Source organism: Meleagris gallopavo, chromosome 6 (genome assembly GCF_905368555.1).
Source record: "Meleagris gallopavo chromosome 6, MGAL_WU_HG_1.1, whole genome shotgun sequence".
NCBI classification, from domain to species: domain Eukaryota; kingdom Metazoa; phylum Chordata; class Aves; order Galliformes; family Phasianidae; genus Meleagris; species Meleagris gallopavo.
Genome location: NC_139409.1, coordinates 41,839,860 through 41,860,121, shown reverse-complemented (window position 1 = coordinate 41,860,121; position 20,262 = coordinate 41,839,860). Strand labels below are relative to the sequence as shown.

The following is a 20,262-nucleotide window of genomic DNA, read 5'->3' as shown; positions in this document are numbered from 1 at the left end:
TTTGAATTTGATATTTCCTTCCCATAAAGTACTGACTCAGGCAGTCTTGTGAGAGAGGAGCTATAAAGAAGTGCTATAATTTGATCTGATAAATTTAACCTACTAGTGATTTAAAAAAAAAAAAAAAAACATCCAAAGATAAACCCTCAACTCAATTTAGTATTAAATGTTGCTTTGGTTACAGAGAAGGAAAAGAGTAGGAAGGGGGGGGAATGATGCAATCTTGGTAACACAGTCACTGTGTGTTTCATATGAGCAGTAAGGGTCATCAATAAAAGCTGTAGCCATCATAAAACACTCTAACATTATAAATGTGACAGCCATGCTGAGATAGGGCTGGTGGGGTTTGAACTGCACAATGAAATATGACATTTCCCAGTGTTTTATGTCAGTTAACAGTGGCAGTGCCATGTTTGACATGTGCTGATTTGTTTGGTTGCAATAGAAAAAGCATTTCAGATCTTCATTATTTAAATTTTACAATGGAATCATTCAGAGTTGCAATAGTGTTTAAAATGTGCAGCTGGGCTATGACTGTCATTGTGGGATTTTCCATTTCCCCTTGGAAAATGCTGTGTGAGGACATTGCTGAATTACACTCAGCTTTCAGCTGCTCTTCAGACAGATTCATCTTGTTGGATGCATGACAAATGAATTAACAAATAAACAAAATAAGTATTACAGAGATGAAGAGAAAAAAGGAAAAGCTTGTCTATTTGAAGTTTAGTGTATAGTACAAGCACTATTAGCAGTTTAATAGTAAGTCAAGTAGATATAATTGGTATCCAAAATAAATGGACAGAAGTCAATTCATCAGATTTTCTGACTCTCAGCCATATAGAACCATAGTCACAGATGCAATTCAAGACATAGTCTAGATGGTGTTCATCAGAAAACTTCTGAGAATCCAAAATTCCTTACCTGAATTAGGAAGGAGGCCAAGTCTCTTCTTCCATGAGGCAGCGAAGGTAACAGTTCCACCAGACACTAATCTATTCTAGACTTCAGCAAAGTCTTTGACTTGGTCCCCTACAGCACCCTTCTGTCCAAATATGGATTTGATAGGTGGACTGTCTCATTGACAAGGAAGTTGTTGTGAGACCACACCCAGAAGTGGTGGTCAATGACTTCACATCTAGATAGATATAAGTGATGAGTGGTGTCTCAGGGGTCAGAACTGAGACCAATGCTCTTTAAGATCTTCATCAGTGATATCAGCAGTGGGATTGAGGGCACTGACCGCAAGTTTATGGATAACATCCTGCTGTGGGGTACAGCTGACACATCTGAGGGACAGGATGCCATTCGGAGAGATCTAGACAGGCTGGGACATTGGCCCAGGAGAATCTCATGAGGTTCAACAAAGCCAAGTGCAAGGTCTTACACCTGGGTCATGGCCTCTCAGTATTTAAGGGAGGGGGAAGTCTATAAGAAGGAAGGGGACAGACTCTTTATCAAGGTCTGTTGTGAAAGGACAAGGGGGAATAGCTTCTAACTAAGAGAGGGGAGATTTCAACTGGATATAAGAAAGCAGCTTTTTATGATAAGGACAATGAAGCATTCAACAGACTGCCCAGAGAGGTGATGGAAGCCTCGTCCTTGGAGATGCTCAAGGTCAGGCTGGACAAGGCTCTGAGCAATCTGTCTAGCTGAAGGTGACCCTGTTCATTGCAGAGGAATTAGACTAGATGACCTTTAAAAGGTCCCTTCCAGTTCAAATGACTATTACAGTTCTATGAAATCAGCTCAACTATTTTCTCAGTGATAAAACTCAAAAGACAGATGAGAGTTCTCTCTTCAAAAAATTACTTTGACATCAAAGTAAAAACTGAAATGGGATCCAGTTCCTCTTGGGCAATCAGTTTTCAAAATCTTCACAATACTTTCACAGACAAAGCATTAAAAAAAAAAAAAGAAATCTTAACAGTCACAAATTGTACCTATTAAATTCACAGAAAGCAGAAAGTGATTCATCTCATGCTTGGACAAAAGAGGATACATGGAGAAATGACTTTCACTGTACAGAGAATAAAAAAGAACCATTAAGGAAAGTCTTAAAGATATACAAGAATAGCCCAATATATATAAATAATAGTTAAAAAAAATATCTGGCAACCTTACTTTAAAAAGCATTCATTCCACTGATAGCCCGCTTCCTAAACAGAAACTTTCTCTTTCCCTCTCCTCAATGAACTCTGGGAGGCCTTCCCACCATTGCAACCCCCTCTGACACCTTCCTAGGAAAGAGAAGGTTGTGTTGTGATCTCAGCAGACAGGCTGGCTTTTGCCACGTAGGGGCTGGAGCAGCACAGCTTTGTCCGTACATGATGCTCCACAGAGGACGTGGATTCACTCTCTCTCTTCAACCCAAAACATTTGTTACATCTTTTTTCTTTCAGTGACTTTTGGGGAAGAAAAGCAAACACTGAATAAGAACAACTTGTTATGCTTAAGCATGGTAGCTTAAGCATACATGCGATGCTTTAAATATCCCTGAGCATGCAGCCTATTTCTAACACATCCTGACCAGCCATCACATCACCATGCCAGACAACACTAGGTCATGCCAAAGAGATGGGGATCAGCTGATGCTTTTGGAGAGAGGATTTACTGTTCCTCAGTGTGCAGGTTTCAGGAGCCTCATAAGTACTGAGAGTCTGACAAACATATCCAAAGGGTTTGGGTTACCCAAACAACAGGTTAATTCACTTACTGGAAGGCTATCAGAGAAGCACTGCACACTAAAGGAAAAAAAATACGAGAGGAAAAAAAAAAAAAAAAAAAGGTATTTTCATCAGTAGATCTCCATTTGTTTTCCCCCCTCCACAGCACTACAGATGAGAAACAAGGACAGAATGAGCCCTTGGGATGTACAAGCGTTTTTCTCTGTGCTACCAAAAAAAAAAAAACTGATAAACTACATCCAGCCCCAACACTGCTGCACCTCTCTGAGTCACCTCCCTTCAGTACCCAGCAAAAAGGCTGCAATGTTCTCCGCTGAGGGCTAAATGCTTTCTCACACAGCTTTCTGCCTGAGAACCATGAAGATAAATTACAGCTGTGTTTGTTCACCTTCTCTGCAAACAGCACATCAGCATGGTTCCACTAACTGGGATGTGAGTTGGGAGATGAAGCAAACCATGTTCTAGCACCCCCATGCCTGTCCTCTGGAAGAATGCATGTGGTTTCCTCTGCTGGACATGAACACTTGCCTTGGCAGCCAACAGACATCCCCAGCGGATGCTAAAAGCCACTGGATTTGAAAAATGCTAGACAAGCAGCTTTTCCTTCTGCATTTTAAACTAGAGTATTAAGCCTAGACAACAAAAGAAAAGTATTTTAAATAACTGCTATTGGCTGTTTTTAGCTTGTCTTTATTTTTTTCTTTACAAAATAAGTTGCTAAGATCACAAGGAAGTAATAACTTGAATCCCATGCTCAGGGATCATTCAGCCCTTCTCACTAATAGTTTACCCTCTGGGCTATGCCTTCTCAAAGCAAAGAGGAGCAGCATATGCAAAGGGTCTGTCTGACCACTGTATATCTTATCTTACTGTATTATTTGTGCTACTTCAACTCAGTAGAATTATCTTAGCATGAGACTGGCATAACAGTGTCTAATCAGCCTTATTATCCTAAATTTTCAATTGTTTCCCGGTAAGCTGCAGTTATGTCTTAGCTGATTATCCACTTAAACTATCAAGTACCAATTATAAAGCACAGTAACATTAACATCACAGATGCCTAAATTCAGAAAGAAGCAACCCTAGATCATTCTTTTGTGTAATGAACTGTGCTGCAGAGGCAGCAGACCTCGGTATAAAATGCCTTTCTCCATGATTTAAAATGAATAAATAATTATTCTGGTTTACAAATGAGTTATTTTCCTAAATAACATATCAATTAGTTAGAAACAACCCATGGTATAACTTTGCTTAGAGCACTTCTGCAAACAGGAATGAGCATCACATTCAGGCAATGGCACTGGCAAAGTGCAATGCCTTGTGCAGTCAACAAAATGGCCCCCATTAAGCATTGTCTCATGGCCGATCCTCATGGAATAAAATCCCACAAATCTTGTTTTCCATTTGAAGAAAGGGCTGAAAAATTGAAGCAGTGCTGCTGAAAAAGACTCGCCACCTGCCCCTGTTCTGTTTGCCAACTGATCTCCTCAAATCCAAGTGAGCTGCAGAAATTCATAAGCAAAATGCATTCCTGATATGGATGGGATAATTAAAGCCAACCCAAGGTAGCATAGTGGTACTACTGCAATCAGTGTGTCTCAGTGTCCTTAGTGCCCACAGGAGACCTTAAGTTCTTAATGCCAAACCAGCTCCCATCCCTTCTCACAATGCAGAGAAAACCAACTGGTTGCACCCCAAGTCACGTTTGGAAGTTACTCTTTGCAAAAAAAAAAACATCCACAGGTGCTGGATATCAATCAGTCCGTGGAATTACTCCAGTGGCCTAGAAACCTGGGACTTCCAGCACATACCAATGCAGAAGCAGAAGGTTCACATCCAACACTAGGAACCCACAATGGGCTCCTCACCAGGGAGGATGCTCATGCTGGGCAAGCTGCTGCTTAGTCCACTTTCAAGTTGTCTGGATTTACCTTAGGACCCAACTGTCTCTTCCTTTCCCTGCACATTACTTGTGGAAAACACTGCTAGTCTTGAAGAAACGCTGCTCCCTTGCATCTTCATGGCTTTAAATCTCCTTCCATGCCATCTATTATTGTGTAAGGAAGGGAAGAGGTAACAGGCTTCTCTCTGCATTGTGCGAAAAAAAAAAAGTGTATGAAGGGAGCTATTCCTCTTCATGCTTCCTACTCTATCTGAACATCACTGTCACCAGCAAAGATTAAATTAAGGAATGAAAGGTGAACGAGTGAAAAAGTATACAGAAGGTTCAAAGCAAGGGGAAAGAACACAACGATGCTAAGGAAGGTCAGGTTAGTATTTGTCTTGAAAACAATTCAACTTACAAGGTATTCCAAAACTGTCATTAAACAGCTTAAAAACAGAGTGAATCACAAATAGAATGGATGAGCAGTAGAAGCCAGTGTCCTGAGAACAGCTGCTATAATCACTTAATAAGCACCACCTGGAGTGACCAGCCATCCCCCTACCAGGATCTTTAGTGACAGCGTACACAAAGACGACTTATTCCCTCTGTAAGGTAATCCTTGGCAACTGAAAATCTTTCATATTAAAATGCAAGTGACAGAGTAAACAGCTGGGGCTCTAGAAGAGGGAAAGAATGAATTTCAGCTCTGATGACAGAAGAAAGAACAAAAAACCTAAAAAAACACAACAAATGACCCTTCCTCCCCACATTCCTCCCTCCTCCTCTTCCCTCTAGAACTCATGCATCAAGCTGAATATTTCCCCATACTCATTACCAAGCCAAAACAACAACATGTAATAAATATCTAAAAAGCCTTGTGGCATTACTTAGCAGCCCCTGGTATGTTTCTTCCAGTCCTTCTATGGTGGCAGCAGTTCTGAGCTCCACAACGGCACCAGCTGAGATGCATGTCTGTATTTCTACATCTGTCTATATATCCACATATAACGCTTTCCATTCTAAGTTTCCAGAGCTCAAAACAAACACCAGGACCTCTTATTAACTCAGGTAAGATGAATAACCTTCCAACAGACCGGCACACTGACAAGTGAAGGTGTTTTGTGTCACAGAGCAAGTCACTTAGACAGCTGTAAAGTCAGGAATAATTCCATCTCTCCTCTCTGCTCAGTTTGCTGAGCCACATTCACTTCCCTCCATCCTATTTATTTTGTCATCCCTTATTTCATGACTGACATGCTTTTGCCAGCAAAATTCCTTAATGGTGAGAACAAATACAACTGAGCACTTAACATTTCTTTGTAAAGCCAAGCACACAGACCATTCGCATCCCAGCCCCTTTTTCTTTGGTAATTCTACAGATATAATTACCTGGACAAACAGTTTTGTTTCCACACAGACAGGAAGAATAAAACTCAGTGGATGGGTCTAAAGCCAAATGGGGTAAATCCTGGATTTAATATACTTCAGTAATCACTTCTGCTATCTGGTTTAATTGGCCAGATGAGAGCTACAGTGGCTCAAATTTTACACTTCTTTCATACATTTGCTCTATTAAATAAGAGTGCAAAAACTTTCCACTCTGAAGTAACTCATCTGAAGCACTCCTACACTGGCAATCATTTCTGGAGAGACTGTAAAAGTAATCTGGGGAAAAAATAAACGATAAAAATAATCTGATAAATCCTATACAATTAAAGGCTTAGTGCATGAGTGCCCAACCTTTTGGTTTGTCTGGACTGCACTGAGTGAAGAGAAATTGTCTTGAGAGGCATGAAAAAAATATTTGTATGCTTAATGTATGCAGCAAGCAAAACTAAAAAAAATAAATAAAAATAAGTTAAAACAAAGAAAGCAACAAACATGTAGGACAGGTGGGATATCTGACTTTGTTTTGAACACACTAACACAGTCTGGTTTCACAGCAGTGGCTGCAATTCCCAGTGAGCTCTTGAAGTGTTTGTCAGAGGCTTTTGACAGAAATGTTACTCCACCTGTGCTTCATCCTCAAAAACAGCTGGTCACAAATGTATGTACAGCCAAACAGCAATGCCATGAATAAGACACCATTGCGAAGCGAGGGATGTTTCTGGTAAGATGGGGCTTATAAAGGTCTGGTAAAGAGACCTCAAGATTTTTCTTTGAGCTGAATGTCTGATTGCAGCTTTATTCACTCTATCCAAGAATTCAGAGGGCTGCAGTAGGAGATATGCCGAGCTGCACGTGGACCCAGACCACAGGTTGGTCATGGCTGGATCAGTTAAGAACTGAAGTTTGATGGACTGCTGGAAAGAAGAAAACAGTTTCACCTGAATTACAAAGTCTCCATATAACTAGACTGGATTGCCAATTAGTCTGTGTATTTATGAGTTATAAAAAGGGGAAGGACTCATATTAGAGATCATTTCTTAGTTAACCTGCCTGCCTCTCTGCATTACAATAAGTTTAGTAATTATGGTTTGGAACACTGCCATCCCTAACAAGGGATTGAATTCACAACTTCTGGCAGAAAAATCTACTCACCACCAAGTTTGTCATATTTACTGCCAAGTCCTAAACACAATGGCTTAAATAAAGCACCTAAAAATAAAGGGGGAAGTAACGTCAGTTTGAAAAAGAAGTCTTTGTAACCTCAGGCAGGAGTCTTCCAGTCAAACAAATCTCTTCCCTTTACAAGTAAAGCTCTGTTAGCCTTTAAATAACATGAAGCATGCATTTACCCATTTGGCTCTCCTGCAGCAAGACACAGGTTGTGTCATCACATGGTTACCCATCAAGGAGAAACACCAATGCCTTTTCTGACCCTTGTAAGCCAAAGGGTTGTGTTTCTCTTCCAGTTGCACCATCTAGCTGTGAAAGTCTATAGACTGTTTCATCATTATAAGAAATACATAGATTCATCTTGGTCAATCCCCAAGTCACTCTACACTGATGATCTGTTTACTGCAGAGAATGCACCTGCTACTGAAACTCATTTAAGAATCTGGTCTGTAACTAGAAAAGGGAAATTATGGGCAATCTATCTTCCAACTCACTCGAAGGTGTAATGAGGAAGACAATGGAAAATATTACAGCAGGATCAATCCTGCTTCAGCAGTGCAATAAGTCAGCTTACTTATGATCTTTTTCATCATCTACTGTTGAATTACATGAATTGAATATAAACGCACTGTAATTGGTAATTAAAAGGAGAAGACCTGAAATGACTGGTATTTCATTTAATAGATCAGAAGAACAAACTCATCTGAGACCAGATCCTGATACTCCTGTTCACACCAAACAGTAAGTTGGCCCATACTCACCTACTGTAATACCTCTGAGAGGACACTGCCCTTAGTACATAGCTACGAAATGGCATGATCCTGAAACAAGAATATCAGAAGTTGCCTATGATTTTGAAGGTAGTTTATTATCTTATTAGACTTCTCTGAAACTCTGCAGTTAGCTACTGCATATAGAATTCTATCTTAATTGGAAAAAAAAGGAGAGCAAAAATATTAATAGTTGAATTTCTCCTTCCATGGAGACAGGATCAGAGAAAAAAGCTGCAGAGAATAACACTCAATTCACCCCAAATGTTAGTGTTCTTCCCCCCCCCCACTCCCTTGACTTAAAACTCAAGTAGACCATAATGCATCAACCTTTTAAATACACAATGGTGACACTAGAATCAGCAGCTAGTATTCTTCACGAGACTGACATACTCAAACATGGAGCTTCTGCTATTCTACAGTACAAGAGTGTTGTACAGGAATTCTGTAACATAACACTCTTGTACTGTAGAATAGCAGAAGCTCCATGTTTGGGTAAGTATAATTCTTGGATGTGTTAAACAATGCACAGTACAGAAAGTAACCAAGTAATACTATAATTACTGAGAGAAGATTTACAACCAGAGAAGCTGCACCAAAAATTGTAATTAAAACTATGATCACTAATAGCACAGTGCCAAAATCTCTCACAGTAGCTTATGAGTAAATAGGAGAGGAAGGATTTGAGCCACATTTAATCAAATAGTTCCAAAAGTGAAACAAAAATCTGCTTTACATTGATGATTAACATCTGAGGCCGTTCTTATTTTACAGCAACCTTATCCACAGCTGCAGGTATCAGTGTTTTGGAGCAAAGAACTGATATTACCTCTGTCAAAAGTCTTGCTTACTTAAGCAGACTGTGGGGTCACTACAAGACTGAAGTTTCTAGCTGCTTTTTTGCTATCAAATCTTTGTCCCCTTGATGAGGCGAGTCCTGTCCAAAACATTGAAAATAACTGCACAATTTCAACCACTAAGCCAATGGGAAGATTACTGTTGGTTTCAAGGAAGGTCCTGTAGGCTTTTTCAAAACAGTTAGTGATGTAGTCTGTTTTCTGCAGTCAAGACAGAAGGCCTCAATTACTCAGTGTTTCCTTTTACTCAGTAAGGACCAGATCATCTGCCCAGCAGAAAAAGCTACATAAAATGGGATAAAGTGTCCGTAGGAACTTCCCTGAACTGATACCTCCATACCATTCAAAAAAAAGATTAAAGTTCAAAAATACAGAAGGGAAAATAAATTCAAATGACACATCCCAGAAACAACTGGGCATTTGTGCAAAGATTCTACATCTTTGTAATAGTCCTTGCCCTTATCCATACACTAGGATGGCATCAACTCAGTTTTCTGTTACTAAATTATACTTGTGGTCAGCACATTATTTCAAGACATTAGAAATGTTGCAGTAAAGCAGTGAGTAACCATCTACTTGATAACAGTAATCAGGCAACCCCTTCTGAGATATGAACAGCACTGCTGCTGCACTTTTTCCTTAGCTATTTTTCTCCCGCTTCTGCATGCGCCATCAGCAAGACCCAAACAGTCCCCACCTACACAGCTTGTTACTGTACTTGGAAAGGGCCAGTATGTAAAGCAATGGATTATCTCTGACCTTTACCTATTTACACGATTACTCAGCTGTCAGCCATGGGCAGTAAGCTCCAGTGATTGCATCAGCTTCGGCAATCCTTCAGTGATCGTATTTCACAAACTTAGATGAACTTATAACTCAGTACCATAAAACCTCAGTGCCTGTATTACACTTAATGTGATAGATTTTTAGACTGATGTTGGAGAGGATCTCTTTAGAGAGAAATCTTTAGAATAGAAATCTTAGCTTTTAGCATTTATGCAAGTAGGGAGGGTCATGAAAGAGGGAGAGGGGTAAAAAAAAAAACAGCAGCTGTATTTTTGATGAAGATTTCCAACCATGCAAAAGTTAACTTGCCTTGCACACTGGGAATAGCATTCTATTTAAAGAAAAAAGTGCTTAAATGTCACTGTTTCTGCCATAGAGTCACTATAGACTCCAGGCAAGAAACAGCTCAGTATGATTCCTGCAGAATCTAACTTTGAAAAACAAACACCACATCAACATCAGTCTTCTCTGAAGAGATTTGATTGCAATTACCTTTATTTAAAGGCTGATTTAGTGTGAAACTGTTTCTCTGCTAAAAAGATAGGGGAAAAAAAAGTGGGCTAAACCAGATAGACAAAAGTTGCTAAGGGAAGAAATTTGCCCAGGGATGAAGTCATGCTCCCAGGAGCTGAGACTCCCAATTTCTATTTCTGGCACTCCTGCTGTCATAGTGCTAGGGCCTCGGGAGTTGGGTATGAGACTGGGTTCTCTTCCATCCTCTTAAGATACCGTACTTCCGCTCATAAACTGCCACGCTAATTACAGGATAGCTGCTCACAGAGCATTGCCTTGCATGCATAAGATGCTGCCTCAGGTGGGCATTACAAAGGTTCATTAACAGTTTACATGGAGAGCTCCTACAAGTTTCCTGCATCACTGCAAGGTGGCATGGTACAGCTGCAGAGCACTACCACTGGTACTTTGAACAAAAAATAGCAAGTGATCCCTTTCTTACAATAGAGCTTAGTATTTGCCTTAACTCACTCAAACATTTTATATGAGAAGGTGATTAAGTAGAACTGGAGGTTAAAACGGAGATAAAAACATTGAAAAATATTCATGGAAGTGTTTCATAGCTACCCTCTCTACAGTGTTTCAATGACTTATCCTCTCCTCACATGAAAAACTTCTTAATTGCAGTCTTCGAGTACCCCCTGAGGATAGTTATCTGTGTCAGATTTCAGGACCTGAGATTATACAAAGAGTTTATGCCACTTGTGCTGCGTGGGAGAACACTCCTCCTGGTTATTCTGCCCTCAGGGCTTTCTTCAGCCCTTTCACTAGCCGCAGCCTCAGCCCACACTGCAGGGACTGAGCTATGAACACTGGTAGTGCTGTTGTGCTTCTGCACCGTAATGAATTGCTGATCTCTAGAGAACAACCAGTTCTAAGAAAAGAAATAAGTCACTGCTGGAAGCCATGAATCAAAGCCCAATTCTAGGGAGCCCTGCAGGTACATTGCATCCTCTGGTTCTTGTAAGCTAAACATATACCTTGGGAAGAGGGCAGTGAGGTATCTCTCTTAGATACAAGCCCCTACCCCTTCTATATTCCAGTACTTTCAGTTCTTCATATATAAAATCATCCATCTAGAAATCTTATGCGCTTCCTAAACACATCTGTAAAGAGAAACACCAAGACTTCCATGAGAAAGGAGCCATTACAGGCACAGTGCAGATACCACATGCAACAAGACATTGAGGTGGGTAGGTCCTTCAAACCACTCAAGGTTAGCCACCCTGCCCTTCTGATAAATCCACTGAACTTTTTTTTAAAGTTCCTAAAAGCTTTTCAAAATTGTGCATTTACTAGCCTATTACACAGGCAATTTGACAGAAGCAGTAGTACCAGGTCTCACCTGCATTCAGTTATTTCTTTTATCATAAAGAATTACAAGAGCTTAAAAAAAAAAATAGATCTCTGATAAGTACACGAAATTTCTTGCAGGGAACTGCATTGGTTTTAAATGCTTTTCTCTAAATTCCTCTTCACTCCACTGAACAGACACCTTTAATATGACAGTGCCTATGGTACTGCAACATTTATCAATGCAGTTCTTGGAGAAAATCTACAGGAGAATGGGCAGAAAGGCCTCCTCTATACTTGGACTTTGACTGCAGAGTATGAAAAGTTGTCATACTCAAGAGTCAATGCTATAGGGAATCCTTCAAGGAAGGTGTCCCTCCCACACATCATTTTCCTGTCTTTTTCCAGTCACGCAGTGAATAATCACAACACTTCTTTCCAGAAGTGAAGTTGATGTGAAGAAAAAAAAAAACAACAAACAGTGGTTACTGCATTAGGACTGCTTTGCTCTCAGCTGCCACATGTACAGCACCCACCTCAGGTCACTATCTAGAACTTTGATTCCTGCAATTTTGTTAAAATAAGTGGTGCCACCTCCATCATAGATAGATCTGGCATTAAGATTTCTCAGCCAAAATTTCTTTAACAAGTTCCAAATTCGTAGAATCAGAGAATCACCAAGGTTGGAAAAGACCTCCAGGATCATCGAGTCCAACCTTACGTCTACCACCACTATTTCCCACTGAACCACAATCCTCAGTCCAACATCTAAACATTTCCTTAACACCTCTAGGGATGATGATTTCACCACCTCCCCGGGCAGCCTCTTCCAGTACCTCATAACACTTTTAAGGAAGAAATTTCACTGAAGTCCAACCTGAATCTCCCTGGTGCAAAATTGAGGCCATTCCCTCTCACTCTATCACTCTTACCTGGGAGAAGAGGCTTACTTCCACCTTGCCACAACACCTCCTTTCATGCAGTTGTAGAGAGCAAGAAGGTCTACAGTGAGCCTCCTTTTCTTGAGACTAAATAATCCCAGTCCCCTCAGCTGCTCTCATAAGACTTGCGCTCCAGATCCCTCACAGCTTCACTGCCCATCTCTGGACACACGCCAGGGCCTCAGTATATCTTTCTCACAGTAAAACTGAACACAGCACTCAAGATGCAGCCTCACCAGTGAATTCCTTTCACTCAAGACCTGGAAGTCAGGTACCATGCCCACCTGAATCGTGAATGAAATAATACTAAATTAGGAAAGATGCTGGATGAAACAGACTGGAAACTCTTAAGAAATACCTGGGAAAAAGCTGCTGGGAAGTCGCACAGAAGTGCAGCTGCAGAACACAATGCAGTATTTTCATATATATGCATAAAAGTGAAGCTGTGAGGCAGCACATATATGTCTAATAAGCTAGGAGAATAGGATTGTAAGCTTTATTTCCTTATAGGTTAAGAGACAATCAGTGAATATATTAGATCTGAAATGAACTGAAACAAAATGCTAACTGCCAACACAAAAATAAGTTCAATCTGAATGTGTATGTGACTGAGAAGCAGAGTAGTTCTCTACAGAACTGAAGTTCAAGGGATGACAATATCCCAGGAGAGAGGCACAGAGCAGATTCCACTTAGTGCAAAGCTGGATAAAAGCAGATTGATCATTAGTAAACAGACAGCTAAAATTAACCTCAAAAGATGCAATAAGATGATGGAAGAATGTCAACAGCCTAAGGGGAGGAAGGAAAGACATCAAATCCCTCAGAAGCAGAAAATTAAGGCATGACAAACACATAGACTTTGAAAAAAAAAAATGCAGAAAAAGTCAAGTTACTACGGAGAAACTGAAAGGTGAATAGACTAACGGACTGCCAAAGGAAGACCAAAGTAAGTGGTGTGGGTCATTCCTGCTAATTGGTACTGACAACCACAGCTCTGAAAGCCAAGAAGCTGTGTGGCAGAATCAGGAAATAAAGTTGACAGTGTGGGATAATTTCAGTACCTAAGATGGCACCACCTCAAGGGGGATTCCATTCAAGGAGATGGAAATCACATCTGAAAAGAGGTAGCAACAAATTAATAAAGCTTGGCGTGATCCAAAAAAAGCATCCTTCAGTTCAGAGGAAAGCTCCGAGAATAAATGTTTATATGTACAATTTTTTCAGTAAAATGTGGCCTCAACTATTATGGGAACAGAAGAAAAGCTAACAGAGCAAGTCACAGAAGAACGGTATACAGTGACCATCTAAAGTCAACCTTAACTATGAAAAAAATCTCTTCTGTAAATGGAGATGAAAGGGCAAACAAAGAAACAACCAAGAACACCCCCAAAAACACCCATGCAGTATAGAAGAAAGTTGCTGAACAACTTGAAGTTGATGGATAATATTCCCCACGTATAACATTTGACAAAGCTTTGCAGGGAAAGCCAGCGGTGCATGCAACTAAACAAACAAGCAGTACAACTCTTCGGAAAACTCAGAAGTTGCAGCCCAGAGAGACTATCACTTTCAGAAAGGCACCAGGAAACATCTTGTTTGAATAGTTATCCAAGAAAGTGAGAATTGAGACAATGATTTAACAAGAAGAACCTCAATAGAAGAATAAATATTTGTTCAACAGTTCACTTGGATGCCTGAACAGAGTGGCCAGCAGATTGCATTGTTCATACTCTACTAAAGTCCTGCAATAAGAGTACTTTGCATTTTTTAGCAACTTGGACCTTTGTTAACTGTGCATTTCCCCTCATTTCCATCCCAAAGGAAAAAATGAAGCTAGTGCTATTATTCCATTTAATGAAATGAAAGATTGATAACTTAAGTGATTCAGCTACAGCCACAAACAGACAAAACAATCAATTTGTAACTCAGATCTTGTCAGTAAGACCATACACAGACTATCTTTGCCTCACATTCTAGTCAAAAAGTAACCACCATTCTCTTCTTACATAGTGAACCATTTTCCCATGCCTTTTAATACACGCTTTCAAAGACTCTATCCATTTAAATCAAGATGTCACACTGAAATGCATAAACACATGCTTTTACAGAACATTAAGAAGATAAATTTTCTCCCCACTTTTTAAACATTTGGATTTAGCACTTGCTGGCTCTCAGCAGCTCCTCCAAACTAAGTGCAAAGAGTATGCTGGCTTCACTTGAGAAAGTGTGAGTAATAGTGCTTCTGCTATCCTAGTAATGAGTATTCTTACTTCTTAGCATGGCTGCTTCCATACTAAATGCTGGAGGAAAACACTTGTTTAAAAAATGCATTTGCTGTTACAAAACCTGCTTTTTAGACAGTTTACATATGTAACTTAAATAATTCATCCATACATGAATGGATGAATAAAGGATGAATAGATGAATAAAATGACAAAAACAGCAACAAAAGAAAGAGGTTATACCACAAAAACAACTTCTTGCACTTGAAGGAATCTAACTACACAGATACAGAAATAAATACAGGCCATGCTGTAAATATTTGTAACATTTTCTGTACTGACTTCATTCCAGTAAGAGGATCTTTATTTACAGGGACCTCTTTAGCACAGCAAAGTGGTGCTATCTCAGCATCACTGCAACCACACCTTTACAGAGCACTGGAGTTTAAAAGTTCACTCTGGCCTATTTCTTGCAAGAAGCTGAACTCTCTCTAAATCTGAGTCTCCCCTGCATTTCACAAGTTCTCTGTACTCCATTTGCTATTTTCGGTTCTCTTTCTGAACAGCTAATAATTGAATCAGAGTGCAACCTTTTCATGCTTTAAATCTGACCTAGAAACACACAGATATTCAGCAGACTGATCCCTTAGTCTGTTTGACAGTAGGGGTGGTATGGCCTGTTCCTTCTGCAAAAAGCTCAGTCTGGTGGACTAAGAGCACAGAGTGAACAGCCAAGCCTGGTGCTTGGATTTAGAAGTGGAATTTAGTTCTCTGCTTTGCGTGATCCAGGGGTGAATTCTGTGACCATCTGCGTCAGGGAATGGGAGAAGGGCATTTCCTTACCTCACACAGTTTATATGAAGTTGTTCTCAAAGCTATGATTTATTATGGGCTGTGAGAAGCTTGAGAACAAACAAACACACATCTAGAAGTAGCTGGCATCCTCAGCTTTTGTTTCTGCATTTCGCAAGAAAGGAGAGGCAGCACTACATATCCTGTATATTCAAGTATCCACTTTTTCCTAGTTCTTACTGACCTGCTTAGGTTAACATTACAGAAAATTCACCTTCTGTGCTTTCCATCACATTACAGAAATGACAACAGAGCAGCAAGGTCCTAGACTGCAGAAAGTGAGATTGTGCTGAAGTGTAACAGCCATGGGCACAGAAATAAAGGAAATAAGCTACTTACCTTCAGAAGGCCTCACATATGCAGGGATCACCAGTGAGATCCCTTTGCCTCCACTACCAACCTGTAAATGAGGTCTGGAAAGGGCTGGATCCCGGATCCACCCCTTCCAGTCACTCAGGTGCATTGTTGCACCTGAGCTCCCCTGCACTGGCTTCACCTTTCTACCAGGTGCTCAGTTACTGGTTCAAGCCATGACTTAGCATTTCCACTACACCTTCACACTGCATTTTCCTGTCTGGTTTTACTAAGCATACCAGTACTTTTATGCCAGCTATCAAACAAGGAGTCATACTGCCAAACTACTGCTTATCCAGTGAATTTCCCACCACACTTAAGTGAATGCATTTACCTGCACCTAAAAATCTTCCACCCATACCAGAAGTAGCAGTGCACTACCATCCCAATGCAGACATTATTACTTACAGAGGGGCAACTCATCCACTGGAATGAGTTGTGTACAGTTGATGGTATCAGCATGAACAGAATGTTATCAAGAAAGCCTAGAGGTCCTTTGGACTAAATGGAAAAAAAATCACTGCAGTGTCACGTGCTACTTGAGTGGATGACTAAGCAGCAACAAGTGTTAAAGCACATCTCTTTACTGAAGAAGAGACAGAGTCTCCTTGAAGAAAAGCTAGAGACAAAAGTTTTAACAATCCCCACTCAGTGACCCACATTAAAACAAGAAAACAACATTTGCTTTGATTGTTAAGGCTCTGATCTCACTCCACACCATTTTCCTTTTGATGGATTTTTATATCTTGTGACTAGTGTCCAATGTCAGTGGTAATTAATGGCTGCAAGTACAAAAACTCCCTATTGCGAGTTGGCTCTGTTGTTACTTCTATATCAAAATGTCTGCTTTGCTAGAGTTAACTTCTGAAGCACAGTCCTTCAGGATTTAGCAGATGAATCTATGACTTCCAGCATGCTTCTGTGTAGCAATAGCAAAAAAAACCCCACTGGAATTACTAGTTGCTATTATCATATTTTTTTTTTTTTTTTACTTTAGGAAGCGCAGGGAAACACTACAAATCAGAACTACCTCTGGGGACAAGGGATCATAAGGGTTAAAATTAGAGAAGACAGTTTGACAGCTTTCAATTCACGTGGAAGTATTACTAAAAATGTTTTGAATTATGTCACACAGGGCAAGTGTCACTGTAGTGAGAACTTACAGTGCCAGCAAGTGTCAGGACAAATTACACTGCAGGACAAGCACACTATGTCACTTCCAAAAGTGAAACCTTCTACCCACTGTCAAGAAGCTGCTTCCATACCCAAGTCAGAATATACCTAATTGCTCTTATTCACATCAAAACAGCACATGGGAAATACTACAGTAACATTATTGACAACTTCAGGATCTCTCCCTAGTTGGAGGGACAAAATGCTCTGATTCTCCACCACCTTAAAATACAATCACTTCAAGTCTGTGGACTCACTTACATAAACAGGTACCTTGAGATCACTCAAAGCCACTGCTCACCATGCTAATGAAAAAATCTGTCTCTTAGACTGGAAGGATACAGGCAGACCCAGAAGTATTTCTCACCTCTTAGATTAGATGCCCTTGGCAGAAAAGAGAATTTGCAAATTATGCTAAGCCTGGCACAATAGATGAGCCGTCAGTGCCTGGGGTTCCTCAGTACTAACAGTAAGAGTGAAGAACAGGAACATGAAATTTATTGTATCAGAAAGGAGGAAGATGGGGCTAAGTCATAACAAGAGCTATAAAACACTTCATGAGCTGAAGGAAATTTTTATTCAGTCTGAACTCTTCTAATGACTTCCTGCAAGTTTTCGGGTGCTCTTCCAAAGAGGTTTTAATTTAATACTTCGACTGCTGAAACAAATTAACTGAAACCTGCATAATATCTGTTATTATTGAAATAACTGAGTTGAGTCTAAAGCAGAAGGAAGTCCACTCCCATACTTCCTCAGATTTTTCAGTACTTTTCACCCAAAAAAAAAAAAAAAACAACAACAAAAAGACAACAGCCAAAAAACACAACCGCCTAAAGGCCACAATATGTAACGTTCACAAATAAATGACAATATGAATGTTTGAGGACTCAAGGTCCAGCCTCAATTTAAGACACTATTGCCTTCAGCTATTTATTCTATCCCACAGCCTACGATCCAAAAAGCAGAGTTACTATAGTAGACTACCTGAGCTGCTTTAAAGCAGAGAGCAAACAGTACTGAAAATGCAATGAAGTTCTAAATGAAGATGCAGTCTGTACACAGAAGTAGCTGGAGTGCAAGCTCATGATCCACATAACTACTGCAGGGATGACAGCCTTTGGCAAATGAAAACTAACAAAGCAACTCTGGAGCTGTAACAACAATTTTGCTGTGAATAAGTGCCAATAAATCCAGTTAACTAAGACACTGCAAGACATTCTGACCCTGTACATTTTTCTGAGCCGCCAGTACCAGCACTTTTCAGAAAGGAGTCAATTTATGTGCAACTCTGTCTGTCACTGACTTGTGTTCTGAATGGTTGAACTTGAGCTATGCCTGTGTAAGCTGAATTCCCCTCCATGCATTCATTCTCCGTTCCCAGAATGGCTGCTGCAGGAAAGCAAATCCTATTTGGAAGGATTACTTGTCACACAAGTGCCAGAAGCCTGTCCAAGACTGGGCTCCTTCCCATGCCAGAAACCATAAAACTTTAAAGGTCCATGCATTCAGAAAATGTGTGATTAAAGTAGGAACGCAAAACAGTACCACCATACTCTGCATTCAGAATCAAAGCCAGCACTCTCCCTTCATTGGTTCCCATTATATTAGGGATTTGGGCTAAAGCTGGGGATTTCATTAAATTCAAGCATGAAGGTGCACAGAACAAGAAAGCACAGGCCAGACCAGGATGCACACTTGTTTAGCCAATCAATAGTTGGTTGCAATATGGATTCCATCTAACACACGTGTGTTGACAGCAGGTACCACACAAGTATACATGAGCGAAAATTAAACACCAGAGAATTACCTATTGTCTAGAGCAGCACGTGCAGGTTTTTATGGTCTTTCTACATACATTCCTCCATAAAAACAGTTACGGAAACTTACTGGAATGTCCCAAGCACTCAAGAGCTTGAATGTGTTTTTTCCTTGCAAGTTTTATTTGCTGATTCTTATCTTTGCATTTTCTAAATACTTCACACATTCCATCCCTGTTATTGCAGTATATAAGAGATCATTTCCTAATTTGTAGGATGTCACGATATAGTCTGTTTCCTTCTCCATCTTAAAAAGAGGAAATTTAGTTCTTCCACAAGAGAGGAAAGAGGAGTGCATGTCATACTTGTGATAAATGGCAGGTAACACAAGAAACTGGTGGGCAATATTTCAGTAGAAAGAAGAAGCAGTAGCAGTACATTCCACCAGCAGAAGTTGTTCCTTTATTATTAAACGCAAGCTGGTGAGAATGAAGTATCACACAGACTTCAGCTGAAAATCCTCCTTGGAATGCAGGCAACACCAGCTAGTATCGGTGGCAACTGCTCTTTTTTGTGTAAAGTGCACAGCTGCCTGATTTGAGCTCTTCAGTATCATAGAGCTAGAGTTGCAGTTTTGCATTTGCTCTGCACCAATCCTTCATTGATTGGAGTGGCTAGAACCTGTAGTCCCATAATAACCATTCTCCAGCAATACAAGACTACACTTTCTTCAAAACCAGGAGTTTTATTTTAATAGATTATCTTTTCCAGTGTCTTTCTGAAGAGTTCCTACCAGTTGAATTTATATTTTTTAAATCTGTTCTGAACTTCTCCTGAAAATAACTCAGTAAAAGCAGCTCTCAGAATAACTGATATCATATCCAGGCACCAGGCAAAAGATAACAAGAAAGTGTATGGAGCTCTCCGCAACTATCAACTTTAAAGAATACATTATTATATCTTCAAACAAAAGTGCTAGAAAAGCTGTACTAGTTAGAGTAAACGTATCACACAATAATCCTAGAAGTAAAAGAACACTAAGAGCATAAGAAGAAAATGGCATAATTTATGCCTCAAGCAGCACTGAGTTTAGACAGATTTTCTGGTTAAGATTCAGCACTAAGAGATACAGGTTTCAAGTCTGCTTCAATCTACGTCACTGGGCAATTAATAAGCATTTAGACAAATGATATATCACATGAAAAAAAAAAAAGTTGAGGAAAGACTTATTAGCAGAGCGTAAAGCCAGTCAACGTGTGGAGCTACCTTAGCAGACACTTCACATGAAAGTTTGAATTGTAAAGGCTCTGAGAATTCACATTTTTCACGGACTCTTGAAAATCTGCATCTCCCCTGGTCTGATTATTGTTCAGTCATACATTTATTGTAGACCACAAATGGAACATAATGGAAAGTGCAGTAATGACAACAGAGCAGCAAGGTCCTAGATGTAGCAAGTAAAGATTTGCTCCAGTACAGCAGGCACAGAAATAAAAGAAAGAAGCTACTTACCTTCAGAAAGCCTCAAGTATGCAGGGATCTCCAGTGAGACCCCTTTGTCTCCACTAACAACCCTTAAATGAGGTGTGGGAAGGGGTGGATCCTGGTTCCACCCC

General features: G+C 40.1%; 1 protein-coding gene across 6 annotated transcripts in view; it reads right to left on the bottom strand.

Moving 5' to 3' along the window:
• TMEM108 (transmembrane protein 108) overlaps positions 1–20,262 on the bottom strand; it is a 235,736-nt gene that overhangs the window by 127,874 nt on the left and 87,600 nt on the right. Inside the window, exon 1 of one of the 6 annotated variants that reach the window (XM_085226472.1) lies at positions 20,159–20,246. The exons of 4 other annotated variants lie outside the window; for them this stretch is intronic. The gene's annotated coding sequence lies outside the window, so the exon portion shown is untranslated. Of the gene's footprint in view, positions 1–7,889; positions 7,912–20,158; positions 20,247–20,262 lie in introns of those variants that run through there. One more of the 6 variants, XM_085226474.1, reaches the window with a different exon arrangement.